Below are 23,588 nucleotides of genomic sequence, written 5' to 3' on the forward strand. Positions count from 1 at the left end.
CTGACCCAGACCAACCTTACTGACATATTTTATGTTGCATTTTTCACATTCAAGACTGTGTCCAGTTTTTTCCCCCAAATATGCTCCAAGCAACTTCTTAGGTGCTCAGCCTTATCCTATTCATCTCCCCTGCATTGCATGGCTCTGCTTTGCCCTACACTCTCGTGTGGTTCTCTAGCGACTGCTTTACATGTACCGGCTTCCTCTCCAAAGAAATTATGCCCTCATTTGTGAGGGCGAAGCAAGCATTGATCTCTGCAATGTCCCCTTACCTGTGGTCCTGTGTTGCTGTTCTCCTTGACTAGACAGTATGGCATGGTGGTTAAGGAGTCTGCAGACCCAAGTTTAAATATAGGCATGACCTCTTTCTAGTTTCATATTCTTTTTTTTTTTTTCTAGTTTCATATTCTTGGGTGGAGCAGTAAACTTCCCTGAGCCTCAAGTTCCTCCTCTGCAAAATGGGGATCTTTTCACTCAGCTGATACAGAGTTGCAATGTGCTAAGAACTGAACTGGGAGAAGGAAATGGCATCCCACTCCAGTACTCTTGCCTGGAAAATCCCACTGAGAGAGGAGCCTGGTAGGCTGCAGTCCATGGCGTCTTGAAGAGTCGGATAGGACTGAGGGACTTCACTTTCACTTTTTACTTTCATGCATTGGAGAAGGAAATGGCAACCCACTCCAGTGTTCTGGTTTGGAGAATCCCAGGGATAGGGGAGCCTGGTGGGCTGCCATCTCAGGGGTCGTACAGAGTCGGACACGACTGAAGCGACTTAGCAGCAGCAGCAAGAACTGAACTAGGCAAACATAAACCCTGGCCTCAAGGGGCTTCCAGATCAACTCCTTTCTCTCAGGAGAATGAAATGACATGATAAACCAAATAAAGTGCTTCCTTAGCTTAGGTCAGGGGGCCATGTAATAGGCACTCAATAAATGTTAGCTATTCATTTAATATCTTCTATTTAATTAAAAGCAAGCAATCCATTCTGACACCTGAAGAAAATTTAATTAAACCTCACACTGCACAGATACAATATTATACATTACTCCATCTCAAGCTTTTACTGATTTTGCTTGTCATTTCATGTCAGTAGCAGCTATGCCAGGGCCTGGGAAATCAAGACAGCCCCTCTATCCCCCTTTACCATCCTTTTTTTTTTTTTTTTTTGTAGGCTGGTGGTCAGAATAAGGAGAAGAAGGAGAAGAAAAGGAAGAGGAGGAGGAGGAGAAATGCCAATACCAGGGTAACAGAAGCAAGTCTCTTTCAAATATTGATACTGGATGATTCAACCAAAACATTCACAAAAATATGGAGCTGTATAATTGTGTAGTAGTCACAAAATATTCTTCAAAGTGGATTGAGTTTTAAAAATGAATTCATTCATATTGTATAGAGTAGTGGGTGTGGAACTGGGACACACATTTAAAGCTGTGTAAGAAATATTTTCTCTGGGCCCTGTCCCGTGTACTCCAGGGTTCTACTTGCCAACTCATTTGGAGACAATAGGAAAACCTCAATAGATCCTTCACCAATGGTCCTCCCTTCTTCCTCTTCTCTTCTCTGCTATCCTACACTCAGCATCAGATCAAGTTGGAACCCCTGTCTTGCCACTTCTTAGCGATTTTGAATTAACCCCTCTCTCTCCTTTCTTCATCTGTAAAGAAAACACAATAAAACACTCCTGAATCACAGAACTGTTCTGCCTGGCATTGGGGAGGCTTTCGCTTTCACCCCTCTTCTTTATCTGTCTCTGCCTCTCTGTGTCATCCTCTCTCTCTCTCTTCTTTCTTTTCTCTTTCTCTGTACACTCCCTCCCTTCTTTCCTTCTTTTTGTTTCTTTCTTTCAAGAGTCGAAACACCAGTTTGCTGGAATCTCAAATTAAGTCATTAGTCGGACCCAGTCCCATCCTTGGCTAGATTTTGCGCCTCTTGCAGCCGCCGGTGTTTTATTCCCTTTATTCTAAGGGCAGTCGAGTCGGGATGCTTGAAACCTGGAAAGCGGAATCAAGTCCCTCCCAGTGCTTTAGAGCCGGAGGGAGAGAAGATAGGCGCGGGCTGGCGACCCCCTCCCTTTTCCCCACTCCTGGCAGCGCCAACCGTTCCGCGCCCCTTGGCACCAGCGCCTTTTCTCTGTCGGGAAGCCGAGCCCAGCCCACAGCCGCGCGGCGGGGGCCGAGGGCGCCCCCTCCCTTCTCTCGCTCCCCCCTCCCCTTCTTCCCCTCCCGATACAATGACTGGGCCGGAACAGCGCCTCAGCAGTGTCTCATTGGCAGCGGCCGCCCCAGCCCCCGGAGAGGCGGCGGGAGGGGGCAGCTGGGGAGAGGGAGCCCAGAGCCGGGGCTGACAGCGAAGAGATAGGCAGGACGGAAGGACTACAGGACGCGAGGAGGGCGGCCCGGAGCGCAGCTTTAAGTGTGGATCAAGCGAGGACGCGCGGAGAGCGGCGGCGGGGGCGACTAGCAACCCTGGGTCGGGGGATGCGGCAGGCGCTGGCTGCCTTGCGAGTCCGGGAGTCTGGCTGCGCGGCTCATGTGCTGAGCAGGAGCTTGGGCAGAGAGAAGGAAGAAAGCAGCCGCCCAGGAAGGCGCTACGTAGAGCGGAGTTGCGGAGCTGGCGCAGAGCCGGGTCCCCAGGTCCTGCGAGGTGAGCAGCGGAGACAATAAAGTAGCGGTCGACAGTCCGCCGAGCGCCCGAGGCTGGAAGCGGGAGAGCAGGTAGGTGGATGACTGCCCCGGGTGCCCGGAGCGCACTGAGGGGGACGACCTTGCGACGCGCCACCACGGCGCCGCTTCCCGTGCGCTCCAGGCGCAGCGCGCGCGTTTGGAGACCCCCAGTGGAGGTGCGGGTCCCGGGCGCTCCTGCCGGCAGGAAACCCCGCCCCGCCGCTCCCTGGCTGCCTGCAGCCTCCGCTGGAGTCCCTCGGGCACTTGGCGCGGCGGCGCTTCGGTCGCTTTGGTAGTGTGGAGACAGGAAGTTTGGCGGTTTCTGGGCGTTGGCGCTGGTGGGGTTTGCAAACGCGCCGCCAGAGACCATGTGCTTTGATTGCCGCGCGTTCGTGGGAGGTGGGGAGAAATGCTGATGAATCCCAGATCCCTCTGCCCAGAGATACTTTCAAAAAGCGGCGAGAAGAGTGGAAGGGGGAAATCCTTTGCGTCTGCAGAGAATGCTAAGGGTTTGGTTTGGCTGCTCTTTTCAAATAGGTGTGTCTGCCCCTAGCCGCTGCTGTGTTGAAGAGGCTGTATGCGTGTGGTTCGCTCCCTCTCTATTTTCTAGAATATTTCACTTTTTACTTTTGTCTAGGGAGGGAAAAACAAAGATGATATTTTGGGAAATTCCATTCGATCTGGGCTAGGTGATGAACTCTTCCTTTGCGTTGAATGATCTGTACTCCGAACGATATTGCCGAGCAGTGCCTGGTCTTGTTCACAAAAGGGGTGAGAGCTTGTATTAAACCTTCCCCGGATCTGAGAACGCTGCCGCAGGAGGAGATCTCGCTTGTTCTTTGTGTGGCCGCTTCCTTCCAGATGTGAGAGGGTTGGGCTGGGCGCTCCTGGGTGGGGTAATAATTATCGTGAACATTCCTGCGATCTGCTAGGACTTGTAAGCATACCAAAGCCAACTCCTCTGAACTTTGCGAACCGACTCGGTCTGCTTGCTGGTACCCAGACAGCAGCATCTGGAAGGTGGCCCCTGGAGGGTGTGGGGGTGGGGGCAGAACGACCCTGGAGTGCTGACAGCCTCAGTCTTTAGGGAAAGGTTGTTGATCCTTCAACGTTAGCTAGTGTTTGCCCATAAACTTGTCAACTCATTTGGAGGTTGGGTGCAGGATTTTAGCGCGGTCCCTGGCATGCTGTTTCCTGTCGTAAAGAGAATGTGTCTGTGGAGCTTCCCTATCAAACCTCTGCGGGGGAGAAGCAGCTTCACCTTACTTAACCTCAGCAGACTGCTCTTTAATCCCCCATACACACTCGCCTGCCCAGGAGACCCCGGCTCAATCCCTGGGTCGGGAAAAATCCCCTGGAAGAGGACATGGCAACTCACTTCAGTATTCTTGCCTGGAGAATTCCATGGACAGAGGAGCCTATCGGACTACAATCCATGGGGTCACAAGAGTCGGACACGTCTTAGTGACTGAGCACAAGCACACACATACCCTTTAGGAATGGTGCTTAAGAGAATTTACTATGAAACAGGCATCCCAGTAGGCAGTTTGGGACCATCATAAACAGTCCACGGAGTGGTCAACTGAGCCCTCGAGGGAGGTTAAGTAACCTGCCATAAGTTACACTGATAATTTTTTATTTACATCAGGTCTGTTTCCAAATGCCAGGCTTTTAACCATAACAGTGCCTCTAACAAGGCTGTGTTGTGGTGACACTGACAATGATGAAGCAAAAATAATTACAACACAACAATGGATTCATAAGATTAAATCAAATGACATTGAAAAGAATGGCTGAACCAAGGTAAACACTCAGGGTATAATTTGGTCTCTAAATTCAATGTCATAAACTAGGCGATGGGTATATTGATAACTCTATGAGTCTTCTTTTGTGTATCTGAAAAATTTGATATAAAGAGTGAATGTACCTGCACTCATGTGCATGCACGCGGACACACACACACACACACACACACACGCACGCACACATTCACCCTTACCTTTTGAACAGTGCTTATTATTGTTTTCTAAAAGATGGCCAGAAGTATTTACGCAATTCCAAGAACTTCTTGAACATAAGAGGTTTATCATTTCCTCATGACATCCGCAGATATTAATTAAACACTTCATTTGCTTCAGTTCAGTAATGCAGGTATAATGCATTTGAACACTATGATGATGGAAATCCACCTAACCTACTATTATAGTGAGGTCTGTTTTTCATGATCCCTGGGAAAAAGTTCTCGGAACTCTCTTCCGAGCATGCAAGCGATTGTCTTAAACTTCACTTGGTTTGGAAATGAATAATGGTTTTGAATTTGCATGTTAGTGGAGGGAAAGTTAATGGCTTCTCAAACAGGCAGACAACTGTGCATGAGCCTGACAAGCTAGAAAAGTATGGGCAGAGTTAAGTTCACCAGCCTCTCTGGAGTGGAAATGCAGTTTTCTCAGGACTGTTTACTGGACTGGCCTCTATTTCTAGCAAGCCTGGGAATCCGAGCTGTCCATTTGAGTCCACAGATTGAATCAAGACTCTGCAGTGCTTTTGAGCAGACAAAAAGGAAATTTTGGCTAACTGACAATACAAATAAGGTACATGGAAAACAGTTAAAAATATCCTGTCAGCTCCCCCACCCCCGTCAAAAATGTCCTGTCTTGTCCAGCCTGCAGTAACTGTTTGAAACTTCAGGAACTCTTCATTTTTATTTTACACACATTACACACTTAAATGAAGGCATCAGTCTTATACTGCAAGGAATTTCTCTCTCTTTCTCCCTCCCTCTCTCCATCCCTCCCCCTAAATCTGCCCTAGAGATCTGATGTTATCGTGAAGGCACTATTTTAAAATACTCAGCCACTGCTGAGGTTCAGTGAAATTATTAAATCATGTAACTCAGCTCATCAGCAGCACTTGGGTGTTAATTTCCTTAGATATCTCTCTTCTCTCTCTTTGTAGACATGGTTTTTGTTTTGCTTTAAAAGCCACGTACCTTTTTTTTTGGTAATTCATTTATATCTCGGTCATTAAGATTCTTTTCTCTTTTCTGTTAAGTGCCTGTCCTGTGTGGCCAGAAAGAAACTGTAAAGTAGCAATTTTCTGTTGCTAGATGTTTGGTTTAGGAGCCAAACCTCCTATTTTCCTCAATAGCCTGTGTCAGTTTTAAAAAAATCTCATTCTTTCCGGTGAAATCCATTTTTAACCTAATCTTATAAAGCAGTGTTTTTCAAAACGAAGTTCAGGAAATCAGTTTAGTGGGTCACATCAGTTTTTTCCTTTTAAGTATTACAGGGACAGAAAATATCAGCATCATCTTAATGTCAGTAAAGGTTCTGTAGTTTCATGAACCTTTGAGTCCGTCCTGAATCTGAGACTGTGTGTACACTTTGCTGGATAAAGTATAATTCACACTATGATTTGCTATGAAAAAGTTTGCAAGTCACTGCCACAGGATGTGTTTGTATCATAAGTTGATAAACACGCAATTTAAATAGAATTAGAATATAGACATATATATATATATCCCATATATACAGATTGAATTTTCTAAAAGGTGCATAGGTAAGACTGATTTCAAGAGCATCTTCCTCAGGGTTGAACAGTGACTTCAGGATCTGATTAATTTTTTTATCTTTCATTCTGCCTTTTTCTTCCTTTTTGTTCCCTGTTGGGTGACAATGACGGTAGCAGTTGCCGGTTTACACAATTCCAGATTCAAGACCAAGAGAAAAAGCATAAACCCTCCTTCTCCAGTTGCTGAACAAAACGTCTCAGCACCAGTTCTGACTGGCCCAGTTGGCTTGGCTGAAGGAAACTCTTTGCCCTAGTGGGAGTCCCACCCAGGCCCTGTGGACCGTGGATGCGGGAGGCCCTGACCTCCAGGTGAATACAATTGCTGGGAAGTGAATGAATGTTCGCCACAACGCACAAGTGCCTAACTCAACATAGACTGATTTCTATTCTCTTTGATGCCCAAGATAATGGAGGACAAGCTGATTTATATTCAGGCAGATAGGTTTTCGCTATGATTTTTCGTGTGTGTAAGGAAAGCTTTAGCTGTCACTTTACCTTGGTCGGTGTCAAGATTTGCAGATCAAAATGTAGAACGGGTCAAAGAGATGGTGGTGTCTATACTTTCCGGTGACACTGAGGGGCAAAAAAAGGCAGATATACTGATTTAAAACCCACTGCAGACCCCAAATCTCTTTTTTGCACCCATGTGCAAATCTTGGAAGGCAGTTCTTTTAGTCAGTGTGTTGTGTGAATGTGGTGACCGTGGTTATTTTGGTAGTGTCTTCCAGAAAATTCTTTGAAGAGTACATCTCCTTAAGGCCCAAGGTGAATAAATTCTCTGCTTGGCAGCTCTTCAGCCTGCAGGTATTTATCTGAGTCAGTGTTGCTTCACCCCTGGGGATGTGCTGCTTTTAATTGTCCTCTGTCACTTTATATACAAGTATCCAGTGGGAAGGGGACCCTATGTGTGTTTGGCTATGAGAATAATATTCATTTCCAGCAGAGGATCCTGGAAGTCAGGTGATCATGCTGGCTTACCTGGGTCAGTCCTGGTTAATGTCTGTGACTCCAGTTTGAATGATAACTTATATGGTTACTTTACCTATAAAGGATGTTTTGGGGGGCCATGATTAGGGGTCTTTTTAATAGATTAAATTATAAAGAGCTCCTCTTACCAGGCAAGATTAAATGATATTTAAGAATGCGTGCCAGGGCTTCCCAGGTGGCGCTGATGATAAAGAATCCATCTACCAATGCAAGAGGATGCATGTTTACATGGTAAAATATAAAGGAAAGTGGCTTAATGTTTTTTGTGCTTTAATTTCTTCATCTCTAATGTAGGGAGAATCAGAGTTCCTACCTCATTGTGTGGATAGAGGATAAAATAAAATTGTTTCATGTGGTGCCTGCTACATACTAAATATTTAATAAATGTTAACTATTATTTGTGCTTTGATGAAGCTAGGAAAAATAGTAATAGTTATGTTTTTTTAATTGAACACTATATGCCGCATTTAAGTCTAAGAATTTTTTTAGCTATCATTTTCTTTATTTTTAGAAGTCCTGTGATCTGAATGTTATGGCCATTTGTTGTTGTTATTACTCCCATTTTCCAGATGAGGAAAACCGAGATTTAATGACATTAGCAAGTAATGAAGCCATTACTTGCAACCCCCAGTCATTTTGATTTCAGAGCCTCTGCTCTCATTTATTATGTTATATTGTTAGACTTGGAAGGGAGTTTTGAGATAGGCCAGCCTTCAAAAATGACCCCAATATGTGATGTGACTTGGCAAGTTATTTAAGGGTGGTGCAGGCCAGAACCAAGGTTTTCTGCCTTCCACAACCATTGGTAAATTGAGGACAAATGCATCCACCCAGCAAGGTGAGAGCAGGTATGAACTGGAAATACTGGATCTGGAGTTGGGAAGATGTCTTCTAATTCAGCTATAAAATGTCTAGTACTGTCTTACCAGGGTACATAAACTCCTGGGGGTATATGAGTAAATTTTAGGTGATAGATGGAGAACCATTTTACTTCAGTGATTATTTTAATGTGTGCCAAAATAATTTGTTTTTACACTCAGAACTTCAAACTTTATTAAATAATAAATTTCGTCTTGCCTCGCCTAATAAATTATTAACAGACAATATTATTGCTTAGGGTGAGGCTAGCAAGACAGTGTCAATGTAAAATCACTTAAAAATATATATTAGGTGAAACATAGGGTGGGTAGTACTGGAAAATGGCAAAAGCTATAAAAGGGAAGATGTGAATGACTGAAGTCTGGGAAATGCTGGATTAGAGCAATGTTTGTCCAACTCTGTGCACAAGACTCAGTTGGCAATCAGATTCTGATTCAGTAGATCTGGGGTGGAGTCTGAGATTCTGGACTTCCAGCAGGCCCCCGGGAGATGTCATTGGCGCTGGTCTGTGGACCATACTTCACCTAGGAAGGGATCAGAGAACCTAGAAGATTCTTTGACACATGCTGCGTGTTGAGGATTTGAAGAAATGTAAGGTATAATGAAATACCACCTCACACTTGTCAGAATGGCTATTGTCAAAAAATCTTCAAGTGACAAATGTTGGCAAGGATATGGAGAAAAGGGAACCCTCTTACACTATTGGTAGGAATACAAATTGGTACAGCTACTATGGGAAACAGTCTGTAGGTTTCTGAAGGAAAAAAAAAAAACTAAACTAAAAATAATACTACCATATGACCCAGCAATTCCACCCCTGGGTATATATCTGAAAGAAACAAAAATACTAATTTGAAAAGATACATGCACCCCAACTGAAGGCAGGAGGAGAAGGGGACAACAGAGGATGAGATGGTTGGATGGCATCACCGACTCGATGGACGTGAGTTTGAGCAAGCTCCGGGAGTTGGTGATGGACAGGGAAGCCTGGCGTGCTGCAGCCCATGGGGTTGCAAAGAGTCGGACACAACTGAGTGACTGAACTGAATGTACCCCAACATTCATAGCCGCATTATTTGTCCCTCAACAGATGAATGGATAAAGAAGATGTGATGTATTGGGTTGGCTTTTTCCTTCACATGTATATACACACACACATATACACACAATGGAATAATACTACTCAGTCATAAAAACAGAATGGAATTTTGCCATTTTCAACAACATGGGTGGACTTTGAGAGTATTATGCTAAATGAAGTGAGTTCAAAAGAGACAAATATGCATGCTATTGCTTGCATGTAGACTATAAAAAATAAAACGAATTGGTGAATATAACAGAAAGAAACAGACTCATAGACATAGAGAACACATTAATGGTGACCAGTGGGGAGAGGGAAGGAGGGAGGGAAATAGGGGTAGAGGATTAAGAGGCACAAATTATTAGGTGTAAAATAAATAGGCTACAAGGATATATTGTACAACACAGGGAATATAGCCAATATTTTATGATAACTATAAATAAAGCATACCTTTTAAAAATTGTGGATAACTATATTGTACATCTGTAACTTATATTCAGTTCAGTTTAGTCGCTCAGTCGTGTCTGACTCTTTGCGACCCTATGGATTGCATGGACTGCAGCATGCCAGACCTCCCTGTCCATCACCAACTCCTGGAGGTCCATTGAGTTGGTGATGCCATCCAACCATCTCATCCTCTGTCATTCCCTTCTCCTCCCGCCTTCAATCTCTCCCAGCATCAGGGTCTTTTCCAGTGAGTCCGTTCTTCACATCAGGTGGCCAAAGTATTGGAGTTTCAGCTTCAGCATCAGTCCTTCCAGTGAATGTTCAGGACTGATTTCCTTTAGGATGGACTGGTTGGATCTCCTTGTCCAAGGGACTCTCAAGAGTCTTCTCCAACATATCATACATCAACTATTTTTCAAAAAACAAAACCATAGAGAAATGGAATCCCACTTCCCAGAAGCTTAAGCTGATTGGGGAGAAAAGACATGAAGGAAGGTGGGTGGTAAACTCCCCCATCCAGAGAAAGTGCAACACAGGAGAGAGAGGTACAGAGACCATGGTCTGCCCCAGAGATGCTGCAGTGGGGTAGCAGGAGGGGGTGGGGTTTTGGTTTGGTCTGAAAGATTCGTAGCAGCAAGTGGAGAGTTTCCAGACAGGCTTGATGAGCATGAAGAAGGGTGCAAGAAGCAGATAAGACTCCAAAAAAAATGCCTGCACCTACAAAGTGGAAATTTCAGTAACAATCTGATCAACACACTGAAACATTCACTTAGAATAAGCTCTGTCTTCTAAGACAAGCCCTGTTGCCTGGTCCTGATAGTCCACATTGACTGTGTCTCTATCAGTGCCAGCTACTTGACACGTGCTTTCCAGACAGTATATATTTCATTCTGTCTCCACCATGAGCCACAATAGCTCACACTTTGTAGAGGTGAAAAGGGAGGCTTGGAGGGGCTGCACCCTCATTCAGAATCACAGCTGGTTAGTGACAGACCTGGAATTCAGAGTCAGCTGGGTCTGTGTTCTTGGACAACATGCTGCAAGTGACTCTGCTTTGTGTTATCCCTGACAGTCACAGCCAGAGAGGCTCAGCTCTCTCTCCAGAGAGCATACCTCACCAGAGATGCTAATGGCTCATCTTGTTTCAGTTGAGAATATTGCCCCCGAAAACAGATCCTAACCCTCAGCCAGAGATGATTATATTTCTGCTTTGCTGAATAAGCCATGACCAGACTACAGTTTTTAGCATTGTGACCTTTTATGAGAAATGGGTTCAGAATTGGCCCCTTGCCCTACCCCTTTCTCCTGCAAATAAACACTGAATGTTTTGTTGCAACAAGGAGGCACTTTCCTTAGCAAGTCACAAAGTAGCCCAGAGAGACAGTTATTGGAAATAATTATGCCTCTGCCACAGCATGGGGCCCATCACTGCCCCTCCTGATTTTCAAAAGGTCTTGCTGGAATACCAGCATCCATCTTCCAGCTGGTGCTTATAACAGCCGACAGCGTCGGTAGGGAACCTGACAATGGATGAGGCCTGAGGATTGTTTTCTGGCTTCCCTTGTTGCACCTGACTGAGCCTCGCCATCAATTCAGTCCTCACCAAAGAGCAGGGGGACCATATGTGACCTGAATGGGAGGCCCAGATCACAGGGCCAGCTCTGGCCCTGGTTCATCCAAGTGTAATACTCCAACAGGGTTCTGCCAGATGAGGGCGGAGTTGGGGAGAAAGAGTTGTGATCCTGGGTGGAGAGTCCGAAAGGCTGAGTTTTTATCCCATCTCAGCAGCACACTGACCTTAGCCATGTTAATTACCTCTCTGATTTCTCAAGTGGGGGATGATATTTACATTATGAACCACCAGACGTGTGCTCAGACTTCAAATCTTATTAAAGATTTGCACTTTATCCACAGCCATTGCACTCTTCTCGCTTTAAAACTTCTAAAAGGGCTCAGAGAACACCTCCCCGTGTTCAGAGGGATGGAGGAGAGACAAGACGAACGTAGAGAATTAAAAGATACAAACTACCATGTATAACACAGGGAAGCTACAAGGATATATTGTACAGCCAAGGGAATATAGCCAGTATTTTCTATCTTTTAAATGGAGTATAAGCTATAAAAATATTGAATCACTATATCGTACACCTGAAACTAATATAGTATTGTAAATTAACTATAATTTTTTTTAAAAAGTCTTAGATAAATGCATTTAAAAGAGCTTCTTTATCCGTAGTGTGCTGGTTGGTGGAACATTTCAGTAATGTTATTTGCTGTGCGGTAAAAAATGATCTTCAGTGTAACTTCTCCTATCAAGTAACCTTTCAGTTTTAAACAGATCTTGCAACATTAAGATAGGGTGACTTCTTTGATAAATCAGGAAAGTTAAGGGCATTTGAGGCCACCACAAATGAAGTGATTGCATCCATTTAAACCTGCAAGTTGAAATGCAGGACCCTGATTAAGTAATAAAAACCATGTGCCCTTAGACTGGGAACAGAAAGCCCAGTCCCAATGTGACCGTAAGACACAAATTGAGGACATATCATGGTAATTTGCTCCAACTGTGTTAAATTAATTCAATTTGTATTTTGAAGAGGAAAAAAAAAAAGAAGCATGCTGTTTTATATACTTCCCTGTGCCCACTCTAGCTGTACTTTCACTGCCTAAAAGAATGGACTGTCCAGTTTACTAGGGTCAAAAGTTTGATTCAAACAAATTAAGAGTAAGAAAGTATTTTTACAATGACGCAGCTGCTTTAAACAGTTCGAGTCATGAGTGGGTCTTGGTGCGCTGTCTGGCACTGAGCTCGATTACGCTTGGAAAAGCATAGAGGTGGACTATCGCCGGTCCTTTTCAGATCTCAGAGGAAAGCTGGGAAAAAAGGGTATTTAAAAATTGGTATTTTGTCAGCAAATGTTCATTCTATGGGAAATGTTAACTGCCTTCTCTCAGAGTACACAGTGCAAACTTCCACCCCGCCCTTCTGCAGGTTCACTGATACAGCATTGTCAAGGAATAAGACATCTGTTTCATTGGAGTGATTTTTCCAGGTGATTACAGCTTACCTCTGCCCACCTACATTATATTTTTGCTTGAACTGTTTCTGACGGAAACGTGACACATGCTTCTATACTTTTTTACATGGAGTTTACAAATGTGTTTACAACTTTCCTTGACTTGGGCATCCAGTTCGTCCCTTGCCATCATCCTGTTACTGTTTGACAGCAGACTTGCCTTGGGCTGAGTGACTTTCTATAAATAATCACATATTTTTATTCTTTTGTAGTTATCATTATTCCTAATAATACCACTCCTCTGGGTAGTTAGCAAATCCCAGGCAGTGTGCTAAGAATGTCATATACATTATAGTCTTGGTTAATCTGCCTGACTCCCTACCCCACCAAGAAACGAGATAATTCCTTCCATTTAGGGTGAGAAAACTGAGGTTTAAAAAACTGGTAGTGAGTGGTGGAGCTGGAATTTGAACCTGGGTCTCTAACTGCAGGATGTCTGTTGCTAGGTGTTACAAGAGTTGCCTCTTGCTCTGTTTCTCCTCTGCATATTTCTGTCTCTCCTCCTTCTTCTGAAACCTTCCCCCAAGTAAAAGCCCAAGATGAGTTCCGTGTCTTTTTTTACGGAGTATTTGTTGGTATCTTTTTCCTTCAGTGGAGTTCTGGGAATATTTTTGCTGATTCCTAGGTTCCCAGGCATCTTCTGCACAGTTGCAGTTTCTGGAGGTCAAACCTGTGAGTTCATCACTACATGCGCTAAGGCTTTGGGTGGATTGGTTATAGCAGGGGTCCCCAACCTCTGGAATCTAATGCCTGATGATCTGAAGTGGAGCTGATATAATAATAGTAGAAATAAAGGGCACAGTAAATGTAACGTCCCGAAACTGATCCCCTCAACCCCGTGGTCCACAGAAAAATTGTCTTCCATGAAACAAGTCCCTGGTGCCTAAAAGGTTGGGGATCACTGGGTTATAGAATTTACTGCATTATGATTTAATAGCATAATCAAGAAACCTGCAATCAGAGGAATGCCTGACAAGTCTATAATTTAGGGGTCAGCAAACTTTTTTCTGTGAAGGGCTGGTTACTAAATATATTAGGTTTTGCAGGCTGTACGGTCTGGGTTGTAGCTACCTAAATCAGTCTTTGCATGGCAAGAATAGCCGCTGCTGCTGCTGCTGCTGCGTCACTTCAGTTGTGTCCGACTCTGTGCGACCCCATAGACGGCAGCCCACCAGGCTCCCCTGTCCCTGGGATTCTCCAGGCAAGAACACTGGAATGGGTTGCCATTTCCTTCTCCAATGCATGAAAGTAAAAAGTGAAAGTGAAGTCGCTCAGTCGTGTCCGACCTTCAGCGACCCCATGGACTGCAGCTTTCCAGGCTCCTCCGTCCATGGGATTTTCCAGGCAAGAGTACTGGAGTGGGGTGCCATTGCCTTCTCCAAGAATAGCCACAGATAAGACATAAAATGATACATGAAGCTGTATTCAAGTAAAACCTTAATTACAAAAACAAGCAGTGGGCAGGGATTGGCCCACAGGCTTGTCGTTTGTCAACACCTGTTACAATGGACAAAAGAGCCACTCAGGGTATTTAAAAAACCAAGCTAGGGTGAGAGTTCAGAGGCTGTGTAGAGCAGTGATTTCACCCAGAGACTCTGGAGACAATGCCTGGATGTGTCTCCCATCTTACCCACTAACTACTGTAACTTAGCCAGTTATCTTAACCTCTATGTTCCTCGATTTTCTGTCTTTAAGGTTAGGACAATAATAGTCCTTCCCTTTCAAGATTGCTTTGCAAATTAAAGGAATTGTTTGTCAAGTACTGAGAACGATGCCCAGAGCGCATTTACGTTTTGAAAGTGACCCCGAACTTAAATGTCAGCTGAAAAAAAACAATTGTCTCTAGTTCTTTGGTTGTAAAAATCAGTGAAATTGAAGAGTGTGACTGGTTTTCCTTTATCATCTGTGTCTCTGCTTTGCTGCTGTTGGGATGTGGCTGGCTGTGGGGTAACACAACATTCTTAGTTAAGACAATGAATTTGGAAACATTCTCTATCTCTTGCCTTTCACCCCCTTCACTCAATCGATCAAGATGGGGCTTGGCAGGTGTACTCCCCACTTGGGAAGCTCTGGGTTCTCTATCCTATTTGGGGGTGAAAGGCAACCTGTAAAATAGTTGCCTCACGTGTGTTCAAAAGGATACCGCGCACTCCTGCTCCACCCTGGGTTCTCTCTCACCTTTCTTCTCCTGGCCACCCAGCTATTTTTAGTGACGTGTTTTAATCAGAGATGAACTTGTGAAGATCTCTGGCCCCAAAATAAAAGAGTATGTCACAGCTGAATGAGAGAGGGGGGAGTCATGCCCCAGGTTTGAGGACATAAATAGCAGAGGGTGTGAATGCACCAGGATGTGGGAATCGCTGGGAAGCAGAATCCACATGTGTTGTATGCACAGCACAATGTGAAAGGAAGACCTGGGAATTTGAAGGTTAAAGGGAGAGTGATGTTATGTATCAAATAAGGTAATTTTGACCCTGAAGTTGACATGTGAGTCTTCAGGGGAAAGTTGCAAGTAGATCTGGAACCAGAAAGATACGTGTTTGATTCCAGAGTCCGTGACCCAGTTGTGCTTACATTGTGCAGACCATTGTACCCTGTGAGCCTCAAGAGGAAGGTTACTCCCAACTCTTCAGTGTGTGTAAAATAGGTTAAGATAACAAGACATCATTCTTAAAGTTCTCTTGTTGATGGGTCACTGTCAGACTCAAAAAAATAATAATAGTGATTAATTCTTGATTGAAAAGTTTGGGTAAAGATGGCTTTTCTTTCTTTCCTTTTTTATATTATTCTTTCAAGCCTGCATCCTTGAAATGGCCAAGTGCAGGAATGGTAGACAGAATGTACATACTAAGGATGGAGGGGGAGGTGAGAAGTTTCCAGTTGTTCGGGCCCACCTTATGAGTCATCTGGCAGGCATATCCTCTCGATGACCTGCTCCCACACCAGGAGATGCCAGATCTTCAAGGTGGAAAGTGTGTGGGTCCCTCTACTACTGTGTGGGCCAGAGCACTGCTACCAGCTCCCACCCGCTGCTAGGCCACTCTCTACTTGGACTCGAACCAGAACCAATCTAAACCACTCTTGCTTGGTCTGTGCTCCAACCAAGAACCTATGTTGTAACCGATATAAAGGTTTGACACATGACTTAGCTTCAACCAACTGGGAGTTGCTAGAAAGATCATGGGAGTTGAAGCCAGAAGACCTGGATTTAATCCTAGTTCTGTCACTTGCTAACAGGATAATATTGAATAAGAAACTGGCCTAAACCTCTTCTGTGACTGACATGCATTACCATATTTAATATTCTGCAGCAAGCCTCTGGGGCTGAAATGCCTGGCACAGTGCTTGGCACAAAGTCAACAATCAGTGAAAGATGACTATTGATGTTATTCATATGCGGATTAATTATTCACAATGCTAAGTTGTTGCTGATCAACTCAAGCAGTGTTAGTAACTTTATACCTGCTGGCTCTGAGGTCTGGAATGAATTTTGCTAATTTCTGAAGTGGTTGGGTGATCCATGGCCAGTGAGCGGGCCAGCAGAAACCAGAAGTTCCCTTAGCCCCTGTGCGTGGCATTTACCTACCTTGGGTAAAGGATATCAGATCAGATCAGATCAGTCGCTCAGTCGTGTCCGACTCTTTGCAACCCCATGAATCGCAACACGCCAGGCCCCCCTGTCCATCACCAACTCCCAGAGTTCACTGAGACTCACGTCCATCGAGTCAATGATGCCATCCAGCCATCTCATCCTCTGTCGTCCCCTTCTCTTGCCCCCAATCCCTCCCAGCATCAGAGTCTTTTCCAATGAGTCAACTCTTCGCATGAGGTGGCCAAAGTACTGGAGTTTCAGCTTTAGCATCATTCCTTCCAAAGAAATCCCAGGGCTGATCTCCTTCAGAATGAACTGGTTGGATCTCCTTGCAGTCCAAGGGACTCTCAAGAGTCTTCCCTAACACCACAGTTCAAAAGCATCAATTCTTCAGCACTCAGCCTTCTTCACAGTCCAACTCTCACATCCATACAGGACCACAGGAAAAACCATAGCCTTGACTAGACGAACCTTTGTTGGCAAAGTAATGTCTCTGCTTTTGAATATGCTATCTAGGTTGGTCATAACTTTCCTTCCAAGGAGTAAGCATATTTTAATTTCATGGCTGCAGTCACCATCTGTAGTGATTTTGGAACCAAGAAAAATAAAGTCTGACACGGTTTCCACTGTTTCCCCATCTATTTCCCATGAAGTGGTGGGACCGGATGCCATGATCTTCGTTTTCTGAATGTTGAGCTTTAAGCCAACTTTTTCACTCTCCACTGTCACTTTCATCAAGAGGCTTTTGAGTTCCTCTTCACTTTCTGCCATAAGGGTGGTGTCATCTGCATATCTGAGGTTATTGATATTTCTCCCGGCAATCTTGATTCCAGTTTGTGTTTCTTCCAGCCCAGCGTTTCTCATGAGGTACTCTGCATATAAGTTAAATAAACAGGGTGACAATATACAGCCTTGACAAACTCCTTTTCCTATTTGGAACCAGTCTGTTGTTCCGTGTCCAGTTCTAACTGTTGCTTCCTAACCTGCATACAAATTTCTCAAGAGGCAGATCAGTTGGTCTGGTATTCCCATCTCTTTCAGAATTTTCCGCAGTTTATTGTGATCCACACAGTCAAAGGCTTTGGCATAGTCAATAAAGCAGAAATAGATGTTTTTCTGGAACTCTCTTGCTTTTTCTATGATCCAGCGGATGTTGGCAATTTGATCTCTGGTTCCTCTGCCTTTTCTAAAACCAGCTTGAACGTCAGGAAGTTCACGGTTCACATATTGCTGAAGCCTGGCTTGGAGAATTTTGAGCATTACTTTACTAGCATGTGAGATGAGTGCAATTGTGCAGTAGTTTGAGCATTCTTTGGCATTGCCTTTCTTTGGGATTGGAATGAAAACTGACCTTTTCCAGTCCTGTGGCCACTGCTGAGTTGTCCAAATTTGCTGGCATATTGAGTGCAGCACTTTCACAGCATCATCTTTCAGGATTTGGAATAGCTCAACTGGAATTCCATCACCTCCACTAGCTTTGTTCGAAGTGATGCTTTCTAAGGCCCGCTTGACTTCACATTCCAGGATGTCTGGCTCTAGGTCAGTGATCACACCATCGTGATTATCTGGGTCATGAAGATCTGTTTTGTACAGTTCTTCTGTGTATTCTTGCCATCTCTTCTTAATATCTTCTGCTTCTGTTAGGTCCATACCATTTCTGTCCTTTATTGAGCCCATCTTTGCATGAAATGTTCCTTTGGTATCTCTGATTTTCTTGAAGAGATCCCTAGTCTTTCCCATTCTGTTGTTTCCTCTATTTCTTTGCATTGATCGTTGAAGAAGGCTTTCTTATCTCTTCTTGCTATTTTTTGGAACTCTGCATTCAGATGTTTATATCTTTCCTTTTCTCCTTTGCTTTTTGCTTCTCTTCCTTTCACAGCTATTTGTAAGGCCTCCCCAGACAGCCATTTTGCTTTTTTGCAAAAAAAAAAAAAAAGGTAAAGGATATGTCTTAGGATAAAGTGGACAGGCTCCTGGGGTGGTGCCTTCTGATACCTCACAAAGGGTGAGGGTGGAGCTAAGGGTAAGCACATGCTGATCAAGAAAAAACTGAGTCTTTTCCCTGACTGACCTGGGAAGCTAAAACCTTAGCACCTACCTGATACCAGTTCCTCCATTCTGAATAATAGAACCCCAGTCTTATTTGAGGTGGTAGTGTACTTTGCTAAAACACTACATTTCCCTTCCTCCCACAATATTAAATATGGCCAGCTGACCAACTGCTGACCAGTGAGGTTTAAGTAGTGTTCTGTGGGATGTTCAGGAAGGATACCAGTTGGGAGCTGACACAGGTGGGAGACTTGCTTTTTTGCCTTTCCATCCTCCCCCTCTTCCTGCTGCCAGGAATGTAGAAATGATGGATGGAGCTTCAGCAACCTTTCTGTGACTTTGAAGGCAGAAGCCACAGGCTCAGGATGGCAAGGTTGAAGATAGAGGGGACCTTCATTCTGCATGAAGAGGCTCCCCTGCCCAAATATCTGGGCACCATCCAAAGATCCTCCCTATTATTCTGGCTTTATGTGTATGAATGAGCCTTGGCCTCATTTTATATTACGTATTTCAAAAGTCTTCAAGACTACAAGTCCCAGTGCTAGAGAACTGCATAGCTACTCTCATCCTCTTGTGTGGCTAGGTTAATTCCTTCATCCTGCTTGCAAAGGCCTAGAGTCCAGCTTCCCAGCCAAATAAGCATATGATGCCATCGTTCTGTTCACTGCACTAAGGACTGGACATTTCTGTGCTTAACTGCTCTCTAATTGTTTTGATTTGTTGTTTAATGACCTTTCTGGGTGGTCAGGAAGTTTCTTCCAAATACTGTAATACTTCTTGTATTTTCTGTCCTGAATATGTGGATTGATTCCTGATGACTGTTCCCTCAGAGGAGGGATCCTTGGAAAAGGCCATAGAAAAATATCCAGTGGGGTAACCTGAGATTTGCAGGTTCTGGTCATTTCTGTTCAGTGAATAAACTTGACACTCTGCTGGTTATTCATCTATTGATTATCATCTCCAAGCCCATCCTGCTCTCCTCTAAACTATGATCTGAGGTAGATGTCTATATACTACGTTTGCCACAGCCCCTTATTAGCTGGCTTCTGGTTAGGCTGTGAGTGGGAGGTGTTGACCGTAGATGGGGATGGGAGAAAGGATTTATTTCTGTTTCCATCTCAAGTTTGCATCTTCTCAGCAGCCGCGGACCTCAGTGGTGCTTCAGCCTGCAAATGTGTACTTGAGAGGGAAGACTGATCCAGTCCGATATTTACAAACGTCATCATCTGAAGGCTGAGGAACACTTTTCACCAAAGCCTGTTTCTTTTACCTCCTGGGTGACACACAGAAAATTCTGTGTTCAGCTTCCCCTTCAACAGTACATGAACCAAGAACTTCCAGATGTATCAGCTGGGTTTAGAAAAGGCAGAGGAGCAAGAGATCAAATTGGCAACATTTGTTGGATCATAGAGAAAGTAAGAGAATTCCAGAAAAAGATCTACTTCTGCTTCATTGAGTATACTAAAGCCTTTGACTGTGTGGATTACAGCAAACTGTGGAAAATTCTTAAAAAGGTAGGAGTACCAGACCGTCTTACCTACCTCCTGAGAAACTAAAGAAGTAACAGTTAGAACTGGACATGGAAAACAGACCAGTTCAAAATTGGGAAAGGAGTACATCAAGGCTGTATATCGACACCTGGCTTATTTAACTTATATGCAGAGTACATCATGCAAAATTCCAGGCTGGATGAAGCACAAGCTGAAATCAAGATTGTTGGGAGACATATCAATAACATCAAATATACAAGTGCTACCACTCTAATGGCAGAAAGTGAAGAGGAACTAAAGAATCTCTTGATGAGGGTGAAAGAGGAGAATGAAAAAGCTGGCTTAAAACTCAACATTCAAAAAACTAATATCATGGCATCCAGTCCCATTACTTCATGATAAATAGATGGAGAAACAATGGGAATAGTGACAGAGTTTTCTTGGGCTCCCAAAATCACTGAGGCCAGTTACTGCAACCATGAAATTAAAAGACGTTTGCTTCTTGGAAGGAAAGCTATGACAAAACTAGACAGCACATTAAAAAGCAGAGATATCACTTTGTTGACAAAGGTCTGGTATAGTCAAAGCTATGGTTTTTCCAGAAGCCATTTATGGATGTGAGAGTTGGACCATAAAGAGGGATGAATGCTGAAGAATTCACACTTTCAAAGTGTGGTGCTAGAGAAGAATCCCTTGGACTGCAAGGAGATCAAACTAATTAGTCCTAAAGGAAATCAATCCTGAGTATTCATTGGAAGGACTGATGCTGAAGCTGAAGCTCCAATACTTTGACCACCTGATGCAAAGGGCTGACTCATTTGAAAAGACCCTTATTTTGGGCAAGATTAAGGACAGGAGGAGAAGGGGATGACAGAGGATGAGATGGTTGGATGGCATCAGTGACTCGATGGACATGAGTTTGAGCAAACTCAGGGAGATAATGAAGGACAAGGAAGCCTGGCATGCTGCAGTCTATGGGATCGTAAAGAGTCAAATATGACTGAGCAACTGAACAACAACAACACCTCCCCTGCTGGAGGATTATGGTGGGGAGAGGAGGAGGCTGAGTTCTGGCTAGTGAATGAGGGTAGAAATGTTTTTGCTGTTACCATATAAGGTGCGATACAAGGTGCCTCCACTACTTTCCCGACCTTCTTTACCCTCATTTGCCTTCCGGATGCAGAAGATCTGGTGCCCAATCCTGAGGCCCTGGGAGTTGACAGACTAGAAGGAAGGATCCTGGGATGCCCAGACAATTTCAGGAAACAGAATTCCTTTCTACCCCACAGCTGTCCTGCCCTGGATTATGACACAATGAGAAAGCACCCTTTAATGTGCTTACCCCATGAGATCTGGGGGTTGGTTTTTATAGACATTAGCTTTACATACCTTAACTAGTATGTGGAGAGACTTCTGAAATTATAGCTTTTGACCCCAAGGCCTCTTGCATCCCAAGAATCAAAGTCAGAAAATGGCTTGGAATAAATAATAAGTGAATTAGTCAAAGTACCACTAAACATGTGCAGACTTCACAACTTGTTAGAGGTTTCATCGTTCATTAATTCATCCTTTCAGGAAGTAATTTTTTTAACATTTATTTATTTGGCTGCACCAGGTCTTAGTTGAGACATGCAGGATGTTTTAGGTGTGGCATGTGGAATCTCGTTCCCCTACTAGGGATTGAACTTGAGCCCCCTTCATTGGGAGCATGAATTTCTAGCCACTGGACCACCAGGCAAGTCCCAGGAAACACTTTTTGAGTACCTGTAGTGATTGTATGAGGGACCATGAGGACCCTAAAGATTGAGAGAGTGTGACTTGAGGAGGGATGTAACTTTGGATTAGCAATGGAATAAAGCCTCTCTCTAGAGTCTGTGTTTCATCTGAGCTAGAAAGCTGAGACTTGGAGAAGGAAATGGCAACCCAGTCCAGTATTCTTGCCTGGAGAATCCCGGGGACAGAGGAGCCTGGTGGGCTGCTGTCTATGGGATCGCACAGAGTCAGACACGACTGAAGCGATTTAGCAGCCGCAGCAGCAGCAGCAGCAGCAGCAGAATGCTGAGAAAGAAGCAGTCCTGTGAATACCTGGGCAGGTGTGCACTCCCAGCAGAGGGTGTGATTAATGCAAAGGCCAGAAGGAGGAACGTGTCTGGTAAGTTTTAAGAACAGAAAATGAGCCAATGTGATTGGAGTAGAGTGAGCAGGGGAGAGAGTGGTAAGATGAGATTAAATCATGGTGTGCCTTGTACACCACGTTGGTTGTGCCTTTGTATTTTATTCTGAATCCAGTGGGAAGCCAATGGGATAGTGAGCAGAGAGGTGACAGGATCTGATTCGCAACAGCATTTAAGTGTTGATTCCCCCAGGATAGGATAGACACTCACTCCAGACAGAACTAAGGGTGTTCTCCTGGGAATACCTAGAACAATGTCAAAATAAGAGAGTGCTGAAGACATGAATGTTGCAGAGAAGAACCAAATCTGGACTCCATGATGAATCTGTTTCTTTGACTGTAACCTTTGTTATCCGTTGCTTTTGTTATTATAATCATGCATAATGACCTTCCTTGGGGAGCCCTGCACGTCATCGACTGAAGCAGTTAACACATCCCCTCCATAAGGTTGGTCATTCCAAGAGGTTTTTTCAAGATAAGGATCTTTACTTCCTCAACTCCTCCCCCTCTTTGTCCTGTAAAAGAACCTGGCTTTCAGACCCAGATAGGAGGGTTATTTTGAGGCATTAGTCTTCCATCTTCTCTGTCAGTCAGCTTTCTGAATAAAGTCATATTCCAGTACTCTTGCCTAGAAAATTCCATGGATGGAGGAGCCTGGTGGGCTACAGTCCATGGGGTTGCAGAGTCGGACACGACTGAGTAACTTCACTTTCACTTTCCTTGCCTTAACACCTCATCTCTTGGTTAATTGGCCTGTCGTGTGGTGAGCAGACCGGGCTTAGACTTTTAACATGAACAAGCACCTTACAGGGAGGGCCAGGAGGGATTGATAAGCCTTTCTCTATTTTTCTTTCATTCTTCTCTTTCATTATCATTATTGAGCTTCTCCATAAAGTACAACTGGAGATGAGTGCTTGGGTGCCTGTGGTTTACTTTAGGAGGAAATCTCAAGGAGCAGGGGTTTGTAAACAAGTGTTGAAAGGAAAAAAAAATGCACAGCCTAAAAGTGCAGAATTATGTTTCAGTCGGTGGATTTGCTGAGGGTTTAAGCCTGGGAGCAGTGCTCTCAGATAGTAAGAGAGGGACCAGAATAAATGGGAATATTTGCAACAAAATCCGGGTAGTCTGAATATCAAAAGATTACTGTTTATTAAAGAAAAAAAGATACCTTTAAAGTTAATGAATTTAGCACTTTTCTATGAATGGGAAGGTGCAAGAGTCTGGACTTACTGAAATCATTCTTTTGATATGCGCTGTAACTATCTAGAGCTAATACCTTTTTTTTTTTTCCACCTTGAATCCTCTGAGGGTGCACAGTCAGGGGCGGTTGCAGTGGCCTGTGGTTTGAAGGTCACAGGTCACAACATCCTTTGTTTACTGCCTCGGCAGGTGACAGTTATTCATCCACACAGGAAGAAGGATGCACACGCACACCATCACCAGAGGGCAGCTGCACCTCCGTCCCACTTGGGGTTGCTCCCAGAGACGCCATGCTACATGCACCTGAGAATTTTTCCACACAATGGGAGGAAAACAGGATTATTTTTCCATGGGCTCTTGGCCCCCGTGGTCTTAAACAC

The 23,588-nt window shown here is 44.2% G+C and overlaps 1 protein-coding gene across 1 annotated transcript in view; it reads left to right on the forward strand.

Moving 5' to 3' along the window:
• The first annotated feature begins 2,345 nt into the window (after positions 1-2,345).
• Positions 2,346-23,588, forward strand: part of FRMD4B (FERM domain containing 4B) — a 358,795-nt gene continuing 337,552 nt past the window's right edge. Inside the window, exon 1 of the mRNA XM_070360591.1 lies at positions 2,346-2,714. The gene's annotated coding sequence lies outside the window, so the exon portion shown is untranslated. The remainder of the gene's footprint in view (positions 2,715-23,588) is intronic.

This window comes from Bos mutus, chromosome 22 (assembly GCF_027580195.1).
Source record: "Bos mutus isolate GX-2022 chromosome 22, NWIPB_WYAK_1.1, whole genome shotgun sequence".
Classification (NCBI taxonomy): Eukaryota; Metazoa; Chordata; class Mammalia; order Artiodactyla; family Bovidae; genus Bos; species Bos mutus.